The sequence below is a fragment of the Bombina bombina genome, chromosome 5, assembly GCF_027579735.1.
Source record: "Bombina bombina isolate aBomBom1 chromosome 5, aBomBom1.pri, whole genome shotgun sequence".
Classification (NCBI taxonomy): domain Eukaryota; kingdom Metazoa; phylum Chordata; class Amphibia; order Anura; family Bombinatoridae; genus Bombina; species Bombina bombina.
In genome coordinates, this window is record NC_069503.1 from 1,119,002,478 (window position 1) to 1,119,024,065 (window position 21,588).

The following is a 21,588-nucleotide window of genomic DNA, read 5'->3' on the forward strand; positions in this document are numbered from 1 at the left end:
TGTTATTGTCTTATTAAGTTTAAGGAAGTTTACTGTGAAATCCAATGGGATTTAAAGTGAATGTCAACTTTGATGATAAAGTAGTACCTGTTTTTTTAAAAAAAAATTAAAATGACCTCAGCACTGCTGATGATAATTTGTCATTGTGGTTTTTTTTTTTTGGTGAGCTGAAGAAAATTTGAGGTAAAATATCTTTACTGTTTACAGAGATACTCAGGTGATATTTTCATGTCAGCGTTTTACACAGTTATGCTGCATCACTTTCATGTGATATGATTATTATGCCCCTTTAAGTTACATTTTATGTCCAAAGATTTTTATTACTAAAATTGTACTGACTAGTGCACTGGTCTGGATTTCTTTTAGATTTCATAGTAAGTTTAACTCTTTCTGTGATAAAAATGTAAGCACGTCCAGTAGCACTGCAGAATAAGATGTACTTTATGGGGTATGGGAATAATATCTTAAAGGGACAGATAAGTGCAAACAAAAATATGCTGTAATGTATTACAGGTTAAACACTATTGGTTTTCACTGTGATATATTTTGAAACATTTTCCTTCAGATGAAACACAGAATTTTTTTAAAGTGACATTAAACACTTTGAGATGGTAATATAAAATGATGATTTATTTTGTCCCCTTTTCCTGTAATTACATTCTGAAAATTGTGAGCTTTTTGGTTCCTGTTAGAAATGTAATTGCAGAACACTGTTATATTCCACACAGCCATTGGCTGCACACTCTAGTGACCTATTTATAACTGTCTCTAATTGGCCACAGCACAGAAGGTAACCTAAGTTACAACATGGCAGCTCCCAGTGTTTTATAGACACTAAAACTTTACACTTAGTTTGTCACTATTTAAACAGCTAATGAAAAATTAAAAAATACATCTACATATTATTCTAAGACTAATCTTTTCTTTGAATGCATATGAATATTTGTTTCCCTGAATATTCATTGGCTAAGGTATTCAGTATTTGTTTTTTTTTAAATATTTGTTAAACATTTACCTTCGTTTTCATTAAACAAATGTTTAAAAGTCACTGGTGAACTTTGTTATACTTCCCTTTTGCAGGCTGGAGAGCCGCACTAACTCTGCCCTAAATTACCTTCTATAATGCAGGCCCTGCGAGCCACCGCGGCCAGGGCTCTGTGAAGAGGAGGGCAAGTTTAGCACAGCTCTCCTTAAAAGTAATTTTTTTTAAATGATGATTTTTTTGTAGTATTTTTTGTTTAATTTAAATTTCATTGGTAGATTTATTCGGATATTTGGGGTTTTTTTTAAATCAAAACGAATAACAGATTTTCGCTATGAATTTGCATTTGTAATAAAACAAATGCACATCTCTAGTATCATGTCCCTCGAGTATCATGTCCCTTTAATTGACATCAAATAAAAAAGTGAATTGAAAAAGGGACAAAAATGTACAATGTGTAAGAGCATTTTATTATTGCATTTTTGCTTGCATTTAACTGTAAAGAAGTTATAACACATAGTTGCAGTCAGCTCCATAGCATCAATTTACTACTGGGAGCTAACTGGATAATATATCTAGTGAGAAAATGACAAGAGGCATATGTGTGTTTAACACCAATCACCAGCTAGTTCCCAGTAGTGCATTTTTTCTCCTAAACCTACCTAGGTATGCATTTCAACAAAGCTTGCCAAACGCAAAATTGATAATAGAAGTAAATTGCATGCTCTATCTGAACCATAACATTTTAATTCTGAATTTCCATTGCAGCTGGGATGGTGCATTTCCTTCTATATACCTTTAAATGTGATACGCCCATGCACTATAGCTGTAATATTTATTTTACATGTGTTGTCTAAAAACAAACAAAAAAAACACGGTTCATATTATTTAGTCAAGGTCGTCTGCATTTATAAAGACCACATACCTCATTGGGTGCATCATTTTATGAGCAGGCGTCTATCACTTCATTACTGGAGACCAAAGCTCGTAACTAATAAAGTCAGTCACTCATCTGAAAATAACAGCACAGTTGCAGTAGTATCAATGCACAAGAATTGAGCTTTTGTAATTTAGAGTCAACCAGGCATGATTAACTTTAATGTGAACAGTGTGGCCCTGATACATTTTAAACACTTTCTAAACACAATAGCTTTCAGGCTGAGGTGGTAATAAGGCTAATTAGTGCAACATGCTTTGTGAAAACGATATTGCAGAGGTCTGTGTTTTCCAAAGGAAAAAAATCGTTTAAGAAGACAGTAAGGATAATACGCTATTGTTCCGTTGACTTGCTAACAAAAACAGTGGTTTGCATAGTAAAATAACGTAAATGAAGTAAATGGTAGCTCTGATCATTCCTGCTCTGATGAGCTTATGAGTTCTTTTTTGAGCCTGAGGCACAAATATATGAAGAGACTTGTTTAACAAGACCGCACGTTCTTTAGAAAATTTCTATTTATTAACAATCAGTGGTTATTGGCAGCTTGTTAATATTTATCGAAAAAGTAAAATTTTATTAAAGCTTAAAGGGACAGTCAAGTCTAAAAAAAACTTTCATGTTTCAAATAGGGCATGTAATTTTAAACAACTTTCCAATTTACTTTTATCACCAATTTTGCTTTGTTCTCTTGGTATTCTTAGTTGAAAGCTAAACCTAGGAAGTTCATATGCTAATTTCTTAGACCTTGAAGGCCGCCTCTAATCTACATGCATTTTGATAGTTTTTCACCACTAGAGGGCATTAGTTCATGTGTTTCATATAGATACCATTGAGCTCGTGCACATGAATTTACCATGGAGACAGCTCTGATTGGTTAAAATGCAAGTCTGTCAAAAGAACTGAAATAAGGGGGCAGTCTGCTGAGGCTCAGATACAAGGTAATTACAGAGGTAAAACTTGTTTAATTATAACTGTGTTGGTTATGCAAAACTGGGGAATTGGTAATTAAGGGATTATCTATCTTTTAAAACAACAACAATTCTGGTGTTGACTGTCCCTTTAAGTCTATTCAAAGCAATGTTTTTTTTTATACGGTAAGAACACCAAGATCTTTGCAATATTGGTAAAATAAGAATTAGCGTAGAATGTCATGTAGAGACAAGTATATATATCTCAAGATATATGGAAGATTAAAAAGATATAGTGGTGGTTCCACTGGGGTGCTGGGGAGAGCTATGTACAGGAAATAATTATTAAAAATAATTAATTTCAAAAAAAATTTTGGATAATACTGTATTCGGTCATAAGGTCATTTGAAATGTGTTTAACAAAAATCTTTTTGTCCTTTATTTTCCAATGAAATGTCTTCAAGGGAGCAGTGCAGAAGCTGGACAGCATCTTCAAATGTAATGAAGTTAAGGTAGTAGCTAGTGCTACTTCTACAAGCCAGCATCAGCACAAAGATAAAAAATAAAAATGTAATATATATATAAAATTTAAAAATATATTAGCTCCAACAAAACTAAAATCCACAAAGACCATTAACAAATCAAACACTACCATAAAATACTTTTTTTAATCCAATTAAAAAATTGCATTTGCTGCAGTCATATTAAAGGGACAGCAACCCCACATTTTTTCTTTCATGATTTAGAAAGAGTGTGCAAATTTACTTGTTTTATCCAATTTGCTTCATTCTCTTGATATATTTTGTTGAAAAGCATATCTAGATAGGCTCAGTAGCTGCTGATTGGTGGCTGAACATAGATGCCTCAAGTGATTGGCTCACCCATGTGCACTGCTATTTCTTTAACAAAAGATATCTAAAGAATGAAGCAAATGAGATAATAGAAGGAAATTGGAATGTTGTTTAAAATGTTATTCTCTATCAGAATCATGAAAGAATTTTTTTGGGTTTCATGTTCCTTTAATAAACACAAAGAACAAAACAGATGGATTATTGACAACGATAAGAACCAAATCCCAATAGAGTCAATTATGAATTGCCAATCACAATATGACACTTACCAAATTGAATGAAGCTGAAAGAAATTGTATATAGGTTGCACAAATAGAACTTTAAAGACTAGAACATGTGAAAAATATAAAAAGGGAAGATACTGAATACGGATCAGGAATTCACTTTGAGGAATTCCACGAAAAAAATCTGGAAGATTTCACAATAAAAGCAATTGAACACATTCCTGCGACCATAGTGCACAACAGATTATTACAATTAAGAAAGAGAGAAACATACTGGATTCATAAGTTGGGTACTAGAAAACCGAATGGTTTCAATACCGATATAGATCTAGCAGCATTCTTGTAACAATATTATAATCCTTGATAATGACAACAACATAATCATTCTCTAGAAATGAAACACAATAATAAAACACTTTAAAACAATTCTGTTCTTAAACAAGTTTTCATTTCATTGGCTAATTGATATTAGGTATTGAAAAGAAATACAATTTAATCAGTTTTAAATATATTTTCTATATTCAATATTTTATATTTTATTTTTCTTAAAATATTTTCTAAATGTTTACCTTATATATAATTTTTTATTGAAGCCTAAATCGCAATAGGTAAGACTAGTGCTATTTTCAATAACAAAATTAGCATTGACATAAACCGGAAATATAGCTTTAAATAAATAGAGCAATTGATTACAAAAAAGGTTAAATCCTGCCTCTCTCGACTACCTCATAAATAGCCGATGAGGATGCAAGTGGATTCTACCTCTGAAGTGAGCATAGACGCTCGTGAAATGCGTAAGAAAGTTGTGTGACGTTCACACAGACATCATTTCCGGTTACCGCTCGGCACGCTAAAAGTTAGTAACGCCAATCATTAACGTTTCCATATTATTATTTTTTATTTTACTAGCACTTTTTTATCTACCATTTCATAAAAAGTATATTGAATAAAACCAGTCATTTTTAAACTGTTTAACCTACACAAAATAGTCCCTCCTTACCCATACTACTAAGTATAGCTGTAAGGCATGGGGTAATTTTCTACATTTGATGTCTAAGAACCAGGACTACAAAACCACTAACAGGTACGACTCATCGGTACCACAGATAGGGAAAATACGCCCCCCCTTTGGGCATACAAAATACCTCATATATATGAGGTATCACAAGGTAAGCACTGATTTATAAGTTTACAGCCATCTTGTTGAAATGTTATCACAGTATGTTGATTCCTATTTTTCTTCCACATATACAGTATGTTCTTGAATTTCCATGGAAGCGCTTTTCAAACCATCTTGTTTTGGATTTTGTTCTAATTTTTCTTACTGAGGTGGAAGTAAGATTTCCTGGAAAGCATCATCTACAGACTTTAAACAACTAACCCCCTATCTTCATATTGGTTTTAACTGCATAAAGAAATCAAGTACATTTTTTTGTTGAATTCATTATTAAAGATTTGTTATGTTTTTACGTTTATGAGAATTCGATTGCACATATCTAAAAGGGACATTTAATTAAGAAAACTAAGTTAAAACAGTAGAAAAACTAATAGCACATATTTTTTTAAAAGTTTTTTCTAAACCAATGAGAGCTTTGTGTTAGAAGTATTGAGATATCCCTCAGGGATGGAGCTGCATTCACAGATTAAGTTGAAGTTAGGGTTGACGACTGTCTGTCTGTGACTGGGCATGATGGTAGGCGGTGTCTCCTAATTCTCCTTCAAAAGCTCTACCTCAGTGGTGTAGCTACAGGGTCACAGGGGTTGCCACTGTTACTAGGCCTATACTTTTAGGGGACCAACAGTCACTACTGCCTCTAAGCTGTGCAAATGGTGCACGTCAAGGCTCTGGTCAAATTCCAGCTATTACAACTTTCCTGTGTTGTGTTATCTCTGCAAACGAAGGTGAGTGAGTCCACACAGGCAATGCATGCAATGTTTTTGACCCTCTCTTTTTCAAGTTGCTCTGTAGCATTTAGCATCTATAGCTGCTGTTTTGTAATCCACGTAGATGCCTCAAATGATTTGTAATAGTAGACATTGCTTACTAAATGACCACACTTTCAATGGGATGTTCTTAATCATCTATTTTATCATAAATATATATGTGTTTGTTTATTTATGTATTTGTGTATGTTTATGTGTGTGCATGTGTTTGCGTGTGCATGTGTGTGTTTATGTGTGTGTATGTGCATCTCTTTGTGTTTGTATGTATGAATATGTGTGCGTATGTGTGTATGTGTATTCTCTAGTTCTTTAATTTGTGTTTGTTGATTCTTCATGTTCTGGGACATTTCGGTCATATCCTTAACCAGTTCAGTTCGGTCATCTTCTAAGGCTTTAACTCTGAACCCTAGTTTGTTTATTTCTATTTTCAAATCTGTGCAATCTATAATGCAAGATTTAACTTAAATAATTAGAGTTTCCATAATTTTCAGTGTGACTAGGCCTTTCTCTGATTGTTGTGGCGTGTCTGTCGCTGCAAGATGTTGAAGGGATTCTTGCATTTCTGCCATGCCCTCTTCCTCACAGTCCTCTATTATTTATTCTGTCATTTTCTTCTTGTCTAGGTGTTTGAAGTATGTGCTCATCAAGCTAGTGTTACTCTGTATGTGTTTAGACATTTTGTCTATTTTGGAGTTTCTGCACTGTGTCATCTTGCCTTCTGTTAACCCTTCAATATTTGTTGATTTGGGATGAGGGCCTCACTGTTATGTGATAGGGCTTTTGCCTAGAAGCTTAATGCGTAGGTTGGTAAATGATAGAGCCAGTGTTCACAGTGTGAGAAGCTGTATCAATCACTGTCTCTCTGTTCAGAGGCGTAACTAAAAACCACAGGGCCCAGGTGCAAGAATCTAAGAAGCCCCCCCACCCCCCAAAAAAGGGAATTTGATACATATCTTTTTTTTTTTTTTTTTTTTACATTTAGCACAGAAAAAAATGTGAATCAGATTACATGTCTGCAAAAGGAGGTACCCTGTGCCCACAGTCTGTGAGATGGTCTGACCCCCCTATTACTGTATATAGTGACAGTAATGTATATAGTTAGGCTGACCATATTTCCGCTTTAAAAAGGGACACACATGAAAAATACATAAGTTAGGGTTCTCATAATGGAACATTATTCCAAAACATTTCTTTGAACAGCCCTGACATATGTATTTTTCATATGTGTCCCTTTTTAAAGCGGCAATATGGTCAGCCTATATAAAGTGAGTCAGTGACACAGTCTGTAATCTGCCGGTGAGATGGCTGGCCTGACCCTACCCGCCCCAGTACTTTATAAAGTGACCACAGTAGTCTGTGACATGGCTCAGCCACCCCGTACTGTATATAGTGGTTCTGTATAGTGACACTGTTTACCCCCTGCCCCCCATGCTGTAGTAACAAGGTCTGTAATTTGCTGGTTCCACAAACATACACACACACACACACATACATGCATAAATACACACACAGTCACATACATACACACATACACACATACATGCATAAATACACACACAGTCACATACATACATACATACATACAAGGAGTGCAGAATTATTAGGCAACTGAGTATTTTGACCACATCATCCTCTTTATGCATGTTGTCTTACTCCAAGCTGTATAGGCTCGAAAGCCTACTACCAATTAAGCATATTAGGTAATGTGCATCTCTGTAATGAGAAGGGGTGTGGTCTAATGACATCAACACCCTATATCAGGTGTGCATAATTATTAGGCAACTTCCTTTCCTTTGGCAAAATGGGTCAAAAGAAGGACTTGACAGGCTCAGAAAAGTAAAAAATAGTGAGATATCTTGCAGAGGGATGCAGCACTCTTAAAATTGCAAAGATTCTGAAGCGTGATCATCGAACAATCAAGCGTTTCATTCAAAATAGTCAACAGGGTCGCAAGAAGCGTGTGGAAAAACCAAGGCGCAAAATAACTGCCCATGAACTGAGAAAAGTCAAGCGTGCAGCTGCCAAGATGCCACTTGCCACCAGTTTGGCCATATTTCAGAGCTGCAACATCACTGGAGTGCCCAAAAGCACAAGGTGTGCAATACTCAGAGACATGGCCAAGGTAAGAAAGGCTGAAAGACGACCACCACTGAACAAGACACACAAGCTGAAACGTCAAGACTGGGCCAAGAAATATCTCAAGACTGATTTTTCTAAGGTTTTATGGACTGATGAAATGAGAGTGAGTCTTGATGGGCCAGATGGATGGGCCCGTGGCTGGATTGGTAAAGGGCAGAGAGCTCCAGTCCGACTCAGACGCCAGCAAGGAGGAGGTGGAGTACTGGTTTGGGCTGGTATCATCAAAGATGAGCTTGTGGGGCCTTTTCGGGTTGAGGATGGAGTCAAGCTCAACTCCCAGTCCTACTGCCAGTTTCTGGAAGACACCTTCTTCAAGCAGTGGTACACGAAGAAGTCTGCATCCTTCAAGAAAAACATGATTTTCATGCAGGACAATGCTCCATCACAAGCGTCCAAGTACTCCACAGCGTGGCTGGCAAGAAAAGGTATAAAAGAAGAAAATCTAATGACATGGCCTCCTTGTTCACCTGATCTGAACCCCATTGAGAACCTGTGGTCCATCATCAAATGTGAGATTTACAAGGAGGGAAAACAGTACACCTCTCTGAACAGTGTCTGGGAGGCTGTGGTTGCTGCTGCACGCAATGTTGATGGTGAACAGATCAAAACACTGAAAGAATCCATGGATGGCAGGCTTTTGAGTGTCCTTGCAAAGAAAGGTGGCTATATTGGTCACTGATTTGTTTTTGTTTTGTTTTTGAATGTCAGAAATGTATATTTGTGAATGTTGAGATGTTATATTGGTTTCACTGGTAAAAATAAATAATTGAAATGGGTATATATTTGTTTATTGTTAAGTTGCCTAATAATTATGCACAGTAATAGTCACCTGCACACACAGATATCCCCCTAAAATAGCTAAAACTAAAAACAAACTAAAAACTACTTCCAAAAATATTCAGCTTTGATATTAATGAGTTTTTTGGGTTCATTGAGAACATGGTTGTTGTTCAATAATAAAATTAATCCTCAAAAATACAACTTGCCTAATAATTCTGCACTCCCTGTACACACATACAAACACACACATAAACACCAATGGGTAAAACAGAAACACTAAACCCTGTAGTCAGAGATACTAGTGAAGCATCATGTCACACTCACATGATATCAGTGCAGGCAGTGGCAGGTCAACGTTTTTTATTGTAAAAAAAAATAAAACGTTTTTTTTTTAAGCTGGGCCCCCACCGTTGGGGGCCCAGTCGCAATTGCGACCTCTGCACCCCCTGTAGTTTCGCCCCTGTTTCTGTTTATAGTGCAAGTAGGAGATGTCCTATTTATTTTGCCAGCTGCTGTTTAGAAGGTTCTATTGTTTTATAGGTGTTTTATAAGTGTCCCACCTTCATTGGTCGTTATAATTTTCGGGCCTGCATTTGACACCTGGCTTTTATTATGTGCTTCAAGTGTTTTTGTGATGTTAGTTATGTCCTAGTATGGCAAGGTAAAAGATGTAGCTGGCGGCGTTAAATTCTGTTGCACCATGTTTGTGGTTATTGGGCTAGGCCTCCGTTGTTAGCTGTGCCCCTTATAAAGTAGCGTCTTATTTGTGGCCTCGATTTTGCACTAGTGTTTGCTGCCCTGGTCCTCAGCCTGCTGTACTCGTGGTGTTATCCTGTGTGGCAAGAGTCCCTCTCTCCTGTAAAGTGCCTTGAGGGTTCTCTGTTATATGCCTATGTGCTAGGCTTGTGGATTCTTTGAAAGTTTGGCAATATTATGGGTCCGGAGACGGGTTTCACCAGTTTCGTGCACAGAGCCTTAGGGAATTGCAGCCATCTCAAACGGCTGCACGCTCCGCCCCCTCTGATGTTTCTGTTTAACTCAAAAAATGTCATTGCAGTTCATTGCCTCCTAATTAGAAAATTCTGTTTCATGATTTACAGCTATATTTACACCATTTACTTAATGCTCTTCTCAATTCTCACCACATTATCTCATCTGCCGTGCTACACTATCTGCTGTGGCATGCTGCCATAGTTACTTCTTTTTAATGCAGATTTTGTCTTTAGTATTTTGGAAGGAAGCCCAGAATTACAGGTATTGTTTAGATCCCAATTGGCTAATAAGCTTCAATTGGAACAAACTAAATTATATCATCATTATTTTATAAAATCTATTTTTTCTAGTCCACGTTTTTTTCCATAGTGTGTTTGTTACATAAGTGTTGTGTCTCATCTGCTCTTTATGAAGAATATTTGACATAATTTCATTGTTGTAAATTGCACCATGGTATAATATTCAGAGTCATTCAACTGGGAGAGGACACAGCTCAGTGGCTTATTTTGGGCTAGATTGCAAGTGACACGCGATTGTTAGTGCGGGATGCCATAAGCAATATCGCAATTGCGCTAACTTGTACGATTATTACAAGTTAAATCAGGTTAGCATGAATGAAGACCTCTTGTAAAGTGTAAGGGCTAAAAAAATGTGCACCAAACACATCAAAAAGACATTTTAATATATATATATATAAGAATGCAAAGTACCAGCCATGAGTGCAGTAAAAGAAAGTCTTTATTTAAATCTTTAAAAGCATTGTACACACAGCTTGTGGAAAATCCAAAAAAGGGGACAGATCAGGTCTTACGCGTTTCAGCCCAAAAGAGCCCTAGTCATAGACCTCTCTTTATATATATATATATATATATATATATATATATATATATATATATATATATATATATATATACACAAACATCTCACTCATTGGATCAATTGCATGGTATATGTGGTGGTTACAATGTGTCAACATATTAGTGAAATCTCATGGATAACAAAATGGCTTCCTGAAATATTTATTCTCCAATTAATTTGTTTAACAGTCTGTTCACATATGTAAGCTGTTTTATTTAAATTGACATTAGAGTTTTAAAGGCACAGAAACCCAATCCATTAACTTAAAGGGACACTGAACCCAAATTTTTTTCTTTCGGGATTCAGGTAGAGCATGCAATTTTAAGCAACTTTCTAATTTACTCCTATTATCATTTTATCTTCATTCTCTTGCTATCTTTATTTGAAAAAGAAGGCATCTAAGCTAAGGAGCCATCCAATTTTTGGTTCAGACCCTGGACGGCACTTGTTTATTGGTGGGTGAATTTATCCACCAATCAGCAAGAACAAACCAGGTTGTTCACAAAAAATGGGCAGGCATCTAAACTTACTTTCTTGGTTTTCAAATAAAGATACCAAGAGAGGGAAGCAAACTTGATAATAGGAGTAAGTTAGAAAGTTGCTTAAACTTGAATATTCTATCTGATCCATGAAAGACAAAAAATGGGTTCAGTGTCCCTTTAACTTCATGGTATAACCAGATAGTTACTATGTACACATGAAGATCTGTAGACTATTTCATATTGAGCTTATTTTTGTTGTAAGCAGTAGCAGTATCTGTTAATGATGTACATTGTATTAAGTTAGCAAGTAGAACACAAGGTGGCAGGATTTTGTTAGTACATTTTTTGTACAAAAATATAATAAGAGAAGTCTTCTTTTATTGTTGTATTCTTCTGCTCTTCTGTGTATTGTAAGTGGACTCAGATACATCATACAACTTATGGGACAATGACACAAAATTGGAAATAGTTTAAGAGGTTCAGTTAAAGGGACAGTCTACCATAGAATCGTTATTGTTATAAAAGAGAGATAATCCCTTTATTACCCATTCCCCAGTATAACCAACACAGTTATATTAATATACTTTTTACCTCTGTGATTACCTTGTATCTAGGAACCTTCTTCCAGCCCCCTGATCACATGACTGTGACTGTTTATTATCTATTGTCTTGCATTTAGCATTGTGTTGTGCTGAATCTTAAATAACCCCCTGTGCCTGAACACAGTGTTATCTATATAGCCCACGTGCACTTTCTGTCTCTTTGTGTTGAAAAGAGATTTAACAAGCATGTGATAAGAGGCAGCCCTCAAAGGCTTAGAAATTAGCATATGAGCCTACCTAGGTTTAGTTTAAACTAAAAATACCAAGAGAAAAAAGCAAATTTGATAATAAAAGTAACTTAGAAAGTTGATTAAAATTAAAAGTCCTATCTGAATATTGAAAGTTTAATTTATACTAGTCTGTCCCTTTAACTCTCTAATATTAAAATCATCTAATTTATTGACTATTAGTTTCTTACATTACTTGGAAAACTGGTGACGTGTGACAACTAGTGAATACTATTGAGATGGGTTCTCCTACGCCTTTTTCAGCCTATAATTATACTTATATATATTTATACATAAATACAGTACGTATCTTTCTATCTTTATTTATCCTCTTTCTACTTTTTGAACTTCGGTTACCATGAAGAATATAAACAGTAAATCTTAATGGTTCTATAAAATGTTCTTGTAATTTGTAGAGCAAATATATTGTAGATTCACAATCTATTTACTGTAATTGAGAGCATACTGCAGTAGGCTCAAGAGTGGTCACATTTCTGGAGCAATATGTGGCAGTGTTTGTAACAAGGTTTGCAAAATTGATGTGCTAAAGACACATACATGCTCCCGAGCCCCAATTTACTTATTATTATTATTATTATTATTATTATTATTCAGTGAATTATATAATTTGCAAAGTATCATTCATATAAAACCTAAATCCTTTTATTTCTGATTTGTCTATTAATTAAACTGAAACCAGATCAATAAACAAACTTAGTTTATTAAAAAAAATATTAGAAATAATAAGCAATATATGAATAAAGCAAATCAATAAACATACATCATTACAATGATTTAATTATTATCAGGTTAGAACTAATGAAAACAGTCACTAAATGATTGTATTTGTAGTAGCTTGCGTGTATAATAGAGAAACACTGTTAATTAAATTCTCAGCATAGCTGGCAAGAATCAGGTAAGCTAATAATCCCGGCAAACCATAAAAAAATTATATTATTACCAGATTCCTGAACCCAGTGTTATTGTAGACAGATAAGACAAGGTTAACAGGAACTACCTAACAAAAACATTGGTGACTATAAAGGGCAACCAGAATTAATTAACTCAGCTGATTAAATAAGAAAACTTTCAATATAAATGTAGAGCATAAATCATATTAACAAAAGTGTTTCATATGGGTTTGTTTCGTACTTATCAATATTGTGGGATCCTTCACTAGGGTTTAATGTGTTGCCTATTTGTGCCCCCCTTTTGTGGCTGAGTGTGTATTTTATGGAAAACGTTTAACTCCACCCCAACTGATAAGGTTAGGTTCACATAAACGATTGCCTAACATTAATTACAGATTAACATTTTTGTTAATAATGGAAGGTTTAGCAGTTTGAATATTTTTCCTTAGGAAGATGGCACTCATCACTAAGCTATAATAGACAAATATGTATTTTGTAAATATGTTCTGAAAAACAAGTCATTATCTTTATTTGACCGTTAACCAAGGTTGAACCCCACTAATATTTATATACTAAGAGACTTACTGGAACCATGTATGAATAACACTGGGATATTTGTGGATATTTATACCAATAACGTAATGATAGGAATCATGCATTTATGTTAATTATTAGTAAAATGTTATAGTTTACATTTTGGTTAAGTTTAGTGAACTCAGGGACAAAAGGGCCTTTAATTCCTTTCACTAGGGGCCTAATAGTGTACTGGTGAGATTTCTTACAGGGGACCAGGTTACTAGTGGAGCGCTACTGCTTGAGCATTGAGGTTGCGCTTATATTAAAGTTAATGAAAGTAAACTTTTTTGCTCTTGTGCTAACCCGATGAGTGAAAAAAGACGAAGTTAGAATATCAGGTGCATGTTCACGTATTCCCACATAGAGGTCATGGAGCAAAAACCCTTACTCGCACGCAAACCCAATTGCATATTCTCATGTGTGCTTACCCAACATGAAAACATTCCAATGTTCTTCTTTAAATATTTCTACATATTTCAAATGGTATTTTGGTTTAATATATACCTATATATATATATATATATATATATATATATATATATATATATATAGGTATAGATACATACAGATATATATAGGAATATCTATTTAGACATACTTCAGAAATATTTGCTGTAAATACATAGTTAAGACCTTTATCAAATATAAATATTGCATTTATATGTTTTTACGTGTTTTACGTGTCTTCATCTACTTAAATGCAAAGGGCTCCAATGCACATATATATATATATACTAATATGATAATATACGTGTTTGCTAAGCACAATAGCAACCTCTTGTTTCTTTTAAGAACAAGGTGTAGTCACTTCACTTTGAATTATTTATGCTAAATAACTATATTGTATAAAAGTCTTAGAAGTTTTGCAATGGTTCAGGTAGTTAAAAGTCCAGATGGCTGTTGATACTTGGTAGATAAAGGAGTTAATGTGTCTGAGTTATATAAAGCCATTTGGCGTGTTGCTTTGAGCCTTTGGCTAGATAAGCAGATGGCTGGTTATGCCTGTCTGGTTATAGATACAATATTGATTGTGCTAAGTAGACTTCTGGGTTGCTGAAGATACGTCGATAACTTTTGATCCATTTGAAAGCTAATACAGATCATTGCAGGAAGTGAAGCTGAGAGCCACCAGCTAAAAGTCTACATAGTATTTATGTCACTGTGCCCTTGGCAAGGTCACCATGGGGATTGCTCAGGCATGGATAGGTGACACTTTTTGTTGTTTTTTTCTTGGTTTTTTAATTTAAGACACATACATTTATAAGTTAAAGACACATGAAACTCAAAACTCATGGTTCAGATGCAAGCAATGTTAAAAGGGATAGGAAAATCCAAAATGTCCTTTTATAATTCAGGCAGATCATACAATTTTTAAAAAGTTTCTGATTTGATCAAATTTGCTTTACCCCTTGGTATTCTTAACATTAGTACTACATGACAGGAAATAGTGCTGCCCTCTAGTGCTCTTGCTGATGTATAACATTAGTACTACATGACAGGAAATAGTGCTGCCCTCTAGTGCTCTTGCTGATGTATAACATTAGTACTATATGACAGGAAATAGTGCTGCCATCTAGTGCTCTTGCTGATGTATAACATTAGTACTACATGACAGGAAATAGTGCTGCCCTCTAGTGCTCTTGCTGATGTATAACATTAGTACTACATGACAGGAAATAGTGCTGCCATCTAGTGCTCTTGCTGATGTATAACATTAGTACTATATGACAGGAAATAGTGCTGCCATTTAGTGCTCTTGCTAATGTATAACATTAGTACTACATGGCAGGAAATAGCGCTGCCATCTAGTGCTCTTGATAATGTATAACATTAGTACTACATGACAGGAAATAGTGCTGCCATCTAGTGCTCTTGCTAATGTATAACATTAGTACTACATAACAGGAAATAGTGCTGCCATCTAGTGCTCTTGCTAATGTATAACATTAGTATTACATGACAGGAAATAGTACTGCCATCTAGTGCTCTTGCTAATGTATAACATTAGTACGACATGACAGGAAGTAGTGCTGCCATTTAGTGCTCTTGCTAATGTATAACATTAGTACTATATGACAGGAAATAGTGCTGCCATTTAGTGCTCTTGCTAATGTATAACATTAGTACTACATGACAGGAAATAGTACTGCCATCTAGTGCTCTTGCTAATGTATAACATTAGTACTACATGACAGGAAGTAGTGCTGCCATTTAGTGCTCTTGCTAATGTATAACATTAGTACTATATGACAGGAAATAGTGCTGCCATTTAGTGCTCTTGCTAATGTATAACATTAGTACTACATGACAGGAAATAGTACTGCCATCTAGTGCTCTTGCTAATGTATAACATTAGTACTACATAACAGGAAATAGTGCTGCCACCTAGTGCTCTTGCTAATGTATAACATTAGTACTACATGACAGGAAGTAGTGCTGCCATTTAGTGCTCTTGCTAATGTATAACATTAGTACTATATGACAGGAAATAGTGCTGCCATTGAGTGCTCTTGCTAATGTATAACATTAGTACTACATGACAGGAAATAGTACTGCCATCTAGTGCTCTTGCTAATGTATAACATTAGTACTACATGACAGGAAATAGCGCTGCCATCTAGTGCTCTTGCTAATGTATAAGATTAGTACTACATGACAGGAAATAGCGCTGCCATCTAGTGCTCTTGCTATTGTATAACATTAGTACTACATGACAGGAAATAGTGCTGCCATCTAGTGCTCTTGCTATTGCATAACATTAGTACTACATGACAGGAAATAGTGCTGCAATCTAGTGCTCTTGCTAATGTATAACATTAGTACTACATAACCGGAAATAGTGCTACCATCTAGTGCTCTTGCTAATGTATAACATTAGTACTACATGACAGGAAATAGTGCTGCCATCTAGTGCTATAGCTAATGTATAACATTAGTACTACATGACAGGAAATAGCGCTGCCATCTAGTGCTCTTGCTAATGTATAAGATTAGTACTACATGACAGGAAATAGCGCTGCCATCTAGTGCTCTTGCTATTGTATAACATTAGTACTACATAACAGGAAATAGTGCTGCCATCTAGTGCTCTTGCTATTGTATAACATTAGTACTACATGACAGGAAATAGTGCTGCCATCTAGTGCTCTTGCTAATGTATAACATTAGTACTACATAACCGGAAATAGTGCTACCATCTAGTGCTCTTGCTAATGTATAACATTAGTACTACATGACAGGAAATAGTGCTGCCATCTAGTGCTCTTGCTAATGTATAACATTAGTACTACATGACAGGAAATAGCACTGCCATCTAGTGCTCTTGCTAATGTATAAGATTAGTACTACATGACAGGAAATAGCGCTGCCATCTAGTGCTCTTGCTAATGTATAACATTAGTACTACATGACAGGAAATAGTGCTGCCATCTAGTGCTCTTGCTAATGTATAACATTAGTACTACATGACAGGAAATAGCACTGCCATCTAGTGCTGTTGCTAATGTATAACATTAGTACTACATGACAGGAAATAGCGCTGCCATCTAGTGCTCTTGCTAATGTATAACATTAGTACTACATGACAGGAAATAGCGCTGCCATCTAGTGCTCTTGCTAATGTATAACATTAGTACTACATGACAGGAAATAGCGCTGCCATTTAGTGCTCTTGTTACTGTATAACATTAGTACTACATAACAGGAAATAGTGCTGCCATTTAGTGCTCTTGCTAATGTATAACATTAGTACTATATGACAGGAAATAGCGCTGCCATTTAGTGCTCTTGCTAATGTATAACATTAGTACTACATGACAGGAAATAGCGCTGCCATCTAGTGCTCTTGCTAATGTATAACATTAGTACTACATGACAGGAAATAGTGCTGCCACCTAGTGCTCTTGCTAATGTATAACATTAGTACTACATGACAGGAAGTAGTGCTGCCATTTAGTGCTCTTGCTAATGTATAACATTAGTACTATATGACAGGAAATAGTGCTGCCATTGAGTGCTCTTGCTAATGTATAACATTAGTACTACATGACAGGAAATAGTACTGCCATCTAGTGCTCTTGCTAATTTATAACATTAGTACTACATGACAGGAAATAGCGCTGCCATCTAGTGCTCTTGCTAATGTATAAGATTAGTACTACATGACAGGAAATAGCGCTGCCATCTAGTGCTCTTGCTATTGTATAACATTAGTACTACATGACAGGAAATAGTGCTGCCATCTAGTGCTCTTGCTATTGCATAACATTAGTACTACATGACAGGAAATAGTGCTGCAATCTAGTGCTCTTGCTAATGTATAACATTAGTACTACATAACCGGAAATAGTGCTACCATCTAGTGCTCTTGCTAATGTATAACATTAGTACTACATGACAGGAAATAGTGCTGCCATCTAGTGCTATAGCTAATGTATAACATTAGTACTACATGACAGGAAATAGCGCTGCCATCTAGTGCTCTTGCTAATGTATAAGATTAGTACTACATGACAGGAAATAGCGCTGCCATCTAGTGCTCTTGCTATTGTATAACATTAGTACTACATAACAGGAAATAGTGCTGCCATCTAGTGCTCTTGCTATTGTATAACATTAGTACTACATGACAGGAAATAGTGCTGCCATCTAGTGCTCTTGCTAATGTATAACATTAGTACTACATAACCGGAAATAGTGCTACCATCTAGTGCTCTTGCTAATGTATAACATTAGTACTACATGACAGGAAATAGTGCTGCCATCTAGTGCTCTTGCTAATGTATAACATTAGTACTACATGACAGGAAATAGCACTGCCATCTAGTGCTCTTGCTAATGTATAAGATTAGTACTACATGACAGGAAATAGCGCTGCCATCTAGTGCTCTTGCTAATGTATAACATTAGTACTACATGACAGGAAATAGTGCTGCCATCTAGTGCTCTTGCTAATGTATAACATTAGTACTACATGACAGGAAATAGCACTGCCATCTAGTGCTGTTGCTAATGTATAACATTAGTACTACATGACAGGAAATAGCGCTGCCATCTAGTGCTCTTGCTAATGTATAACATTAGTACTACATGACAGGAAATAGCGCTGCCATCTAGTGCTCTTGCTAATGTATAACATTAGTACTACATGACAGGAAATAGCGCTGCCATTTAGTGCTCTTGTTACTGTATAACATTAGTACTACATAACAGGAAATAGTGCTGCCATTTAGTGCTCTTGCTAATGTATAACATTAGTACTATATGACAGGAAATAGCGCTGCCATTTAGTGCTCTTGCTAATGTATAACATTAGTACTACATGACAGGAAATAGCGCTGCCATCTAGTGCTCTTGCTAATGTATAACATTAGTAGTACATGACAGGAAATAGCGCTGCCATCTAGTGCTCTTGCTAATGTATAACATTAGTACTACATGACAGGAAATAGTGCTGCCATCTAGTGTTCTTGCTAATGTATAACATTAGTACTACATGACAGGAAATAGTGCTGTCATCTAGTGTTCTTGCGAATGTATAACATTAGTACTACATGACAGGAAATAGTGCTGCCACCCAGTGCTCTTGCTAATTTATAACATTAGTACTACATGACAGGAAATAGTGCTGCCATCTAGTGCTCTTGCTTATGTATAACATTAGTACTACATCTACATGACAGGAAATAGCGCTGCCATCCAGTGCTCTTGCTGATGTATAACATTAGTACTACATAACAGGAAATAGTGCTGCCATCTAGTGCTCTTGCTAATGTATAACATTAGGACTACATGACAGGAAATAGTGCTGCCATCTAGTGTTCTTGCTATTGTATAACATTAGTACTACATGACAGGAAATAGTGCTGCCATTTAGTGCTCTTGCTAATTTATAACATTAGTACTACATGACAGGAAATAGTGCTGCCATCTAATGCTCTTGCTTATGTATAACATTAGTACTACATGACAGGAAATAGTGCTCCCACCCAGTGCTCTTGCTGATGTATAACATTAGTACTACATGACAGGAAATAGCGCTGCCATCTAGTGCTCTTGCTAATGTATAACATTAGTACTACATGACAGGAAATAGTGCTGCCATCTAGTGCTCTTGCTTATGTATAACATTAGTACTACAGCTACATGACAGGAAATAGCACTGCCATCCAGTGCTCTTGCTGATGTATAACATTAGTACTACATAACAGGAAATAGTGCTGCCATCTAGTGTTCTTGCTAATGTATAACATTAGTACTAAATGACAGGAAATAGTGCTGCCATCTAGTGTTCTTGCGAATGTATAACATTAGTACTACATGACAGGAAATAGTGCTGCCATCCAGTGCTCTTGCTAATTTATAACATTAGTACTACATGACAGGAAATAGTGCTGCCATCTAGTGCTCTTGCTTATGTATAACATTAGTACTACATCTACATGACAGGAAATAGTGCTGCCATCCAGTGCTCTTGCTGATGTATAACATTAGTACTATATAACAGGAAATAGTGCTGCCATCTAGTGCTCTTGTTAATGTATAACATTAGTACTACATGACAGGAAATAGTGCTGCCATCTAGTGTTCTTGCTATTGTATAACATTAGTACTACATGACAGGAAATAGTGCTGCCATCCAGTGCTCTTGCAATTGTATAACATTAGTACTACATGACAGGAAATAGTGCTGCCATCTAGTGCTCTTGCTTATGTATAACATTAGTACTACATGACAGGAAATAGTGCTCCCATCCAGTGCTCTTGCTGATGTATAACATTAGTACTACATAACAGGAAATAGTGCTGCCATCTAGTGCTCTTGCTAATGTATAACATTAGTACTACATGACAGGAAATAGCACTGCCATCTAGTGCTCTTGCTAATGTATAACATTAGTACTACATGGCAGGAAATAGTGCTGCCATCTAGTGCTCTTGCTAACATAACATTAGTACTACATGGCAGGAAATATCGCTGCCATCTAGTGCTCTTGCTGATGTATAACATTAGTTCTACATGACAGGAAATATCACTGCCATCTAGTGCTCTTGCTAACATATAACATTAGTACTACATGGCAGGAAATATCGCTGCCATCTAGTGCTCTTGCTGATGTATAACATTAGTACTACATGGCAGGAAATAGTGCTGCCATCTAGTGCTCTTGCTAACATATAACATTAGTACTACATGGCAGGAAATATCGCTGCCATCTAGTGCTCTTGCTGATGTATAACATTAGTACTACATGACAGGAAATAGTACTGCCATCTAGTGTTCTTGCTAATTAGTACTACATGACAGGAAATAGTGCTGCCATCTAGTGCTCTTGCTAATGTATAACATTAGTACTACATGACAGGAAATAGTGCTGCCATCTAGTGTTCTTGCTAATGTATATCATTAGTACTATATGACAGGAAATAGTGCTGCCATCTAGTGCTATTGCTAATGTATAACATTAGTATTACATGACAGGAAATAGTGCTGCCATCTAGTGCTCTTGCTTATGTATAACATTAGTACTACATGACAGGAAATAGCGCTGCCATCTAGTTCTCTTGCTAATGTATAACATTAGTACTACATGGCAGGAACTAGCGCTGCCATCTAGTGCTCTTGATAATGTATAACATTAGTACTACATGACAGGAAATAGTGCTGCCATCTAGTGCTCTTACTAATGTATAACATTAGTACTACATGACAGGAAATAGCGCTGCCATCTAGTGCTCTTGCTAATGTATAACATTAGTACTACATGACAGGAAATAGCGCTGCCATCTAGTGCTCTTGCTAATGTATAACATTAGTACTACATGACAGGAAATTTTGCTGCCATCTAGTGTTCTTGCTAATGTATAACATTAGTACTACATGACAGGAAATAGTGCTGCCATCTAGTGTTCTTGCGAATGTATAACATTAGTACTACATGACAGGAAATAGTGCTGCCATCCAGTGCTCTTGCTAATTTATAACATTAGTACTACATGACAGGAAATAGTGCTGCCATCTAGTGCTCTTGCTTATGTATAACATTAGTACTACATGACAGGGAATAGTGCTGCCATCTAGTGCTCTTGCTAATGTGTAACATTAGTACTACATGACAGGAAATTGTGCTGCCATCTAGTGCTCTTGCTAATGTATAACATTAGTAATACATGAC

The 21,588-nt window shown here is 35.9% G+C and overlaps 1 protein-coding gene across 1 annotated transcript in view; it reads left to right on the top strand.

Annotated features, from left to right (window-relative positions):
• The window catches only part of ADGRB1 (adhesion G protein-coupled receptor B1), a 736,329-nt gene that overhangs the window by 138,042 nt on the left and 576,699 nt on the right, over window positions 1–21,588 (top strand).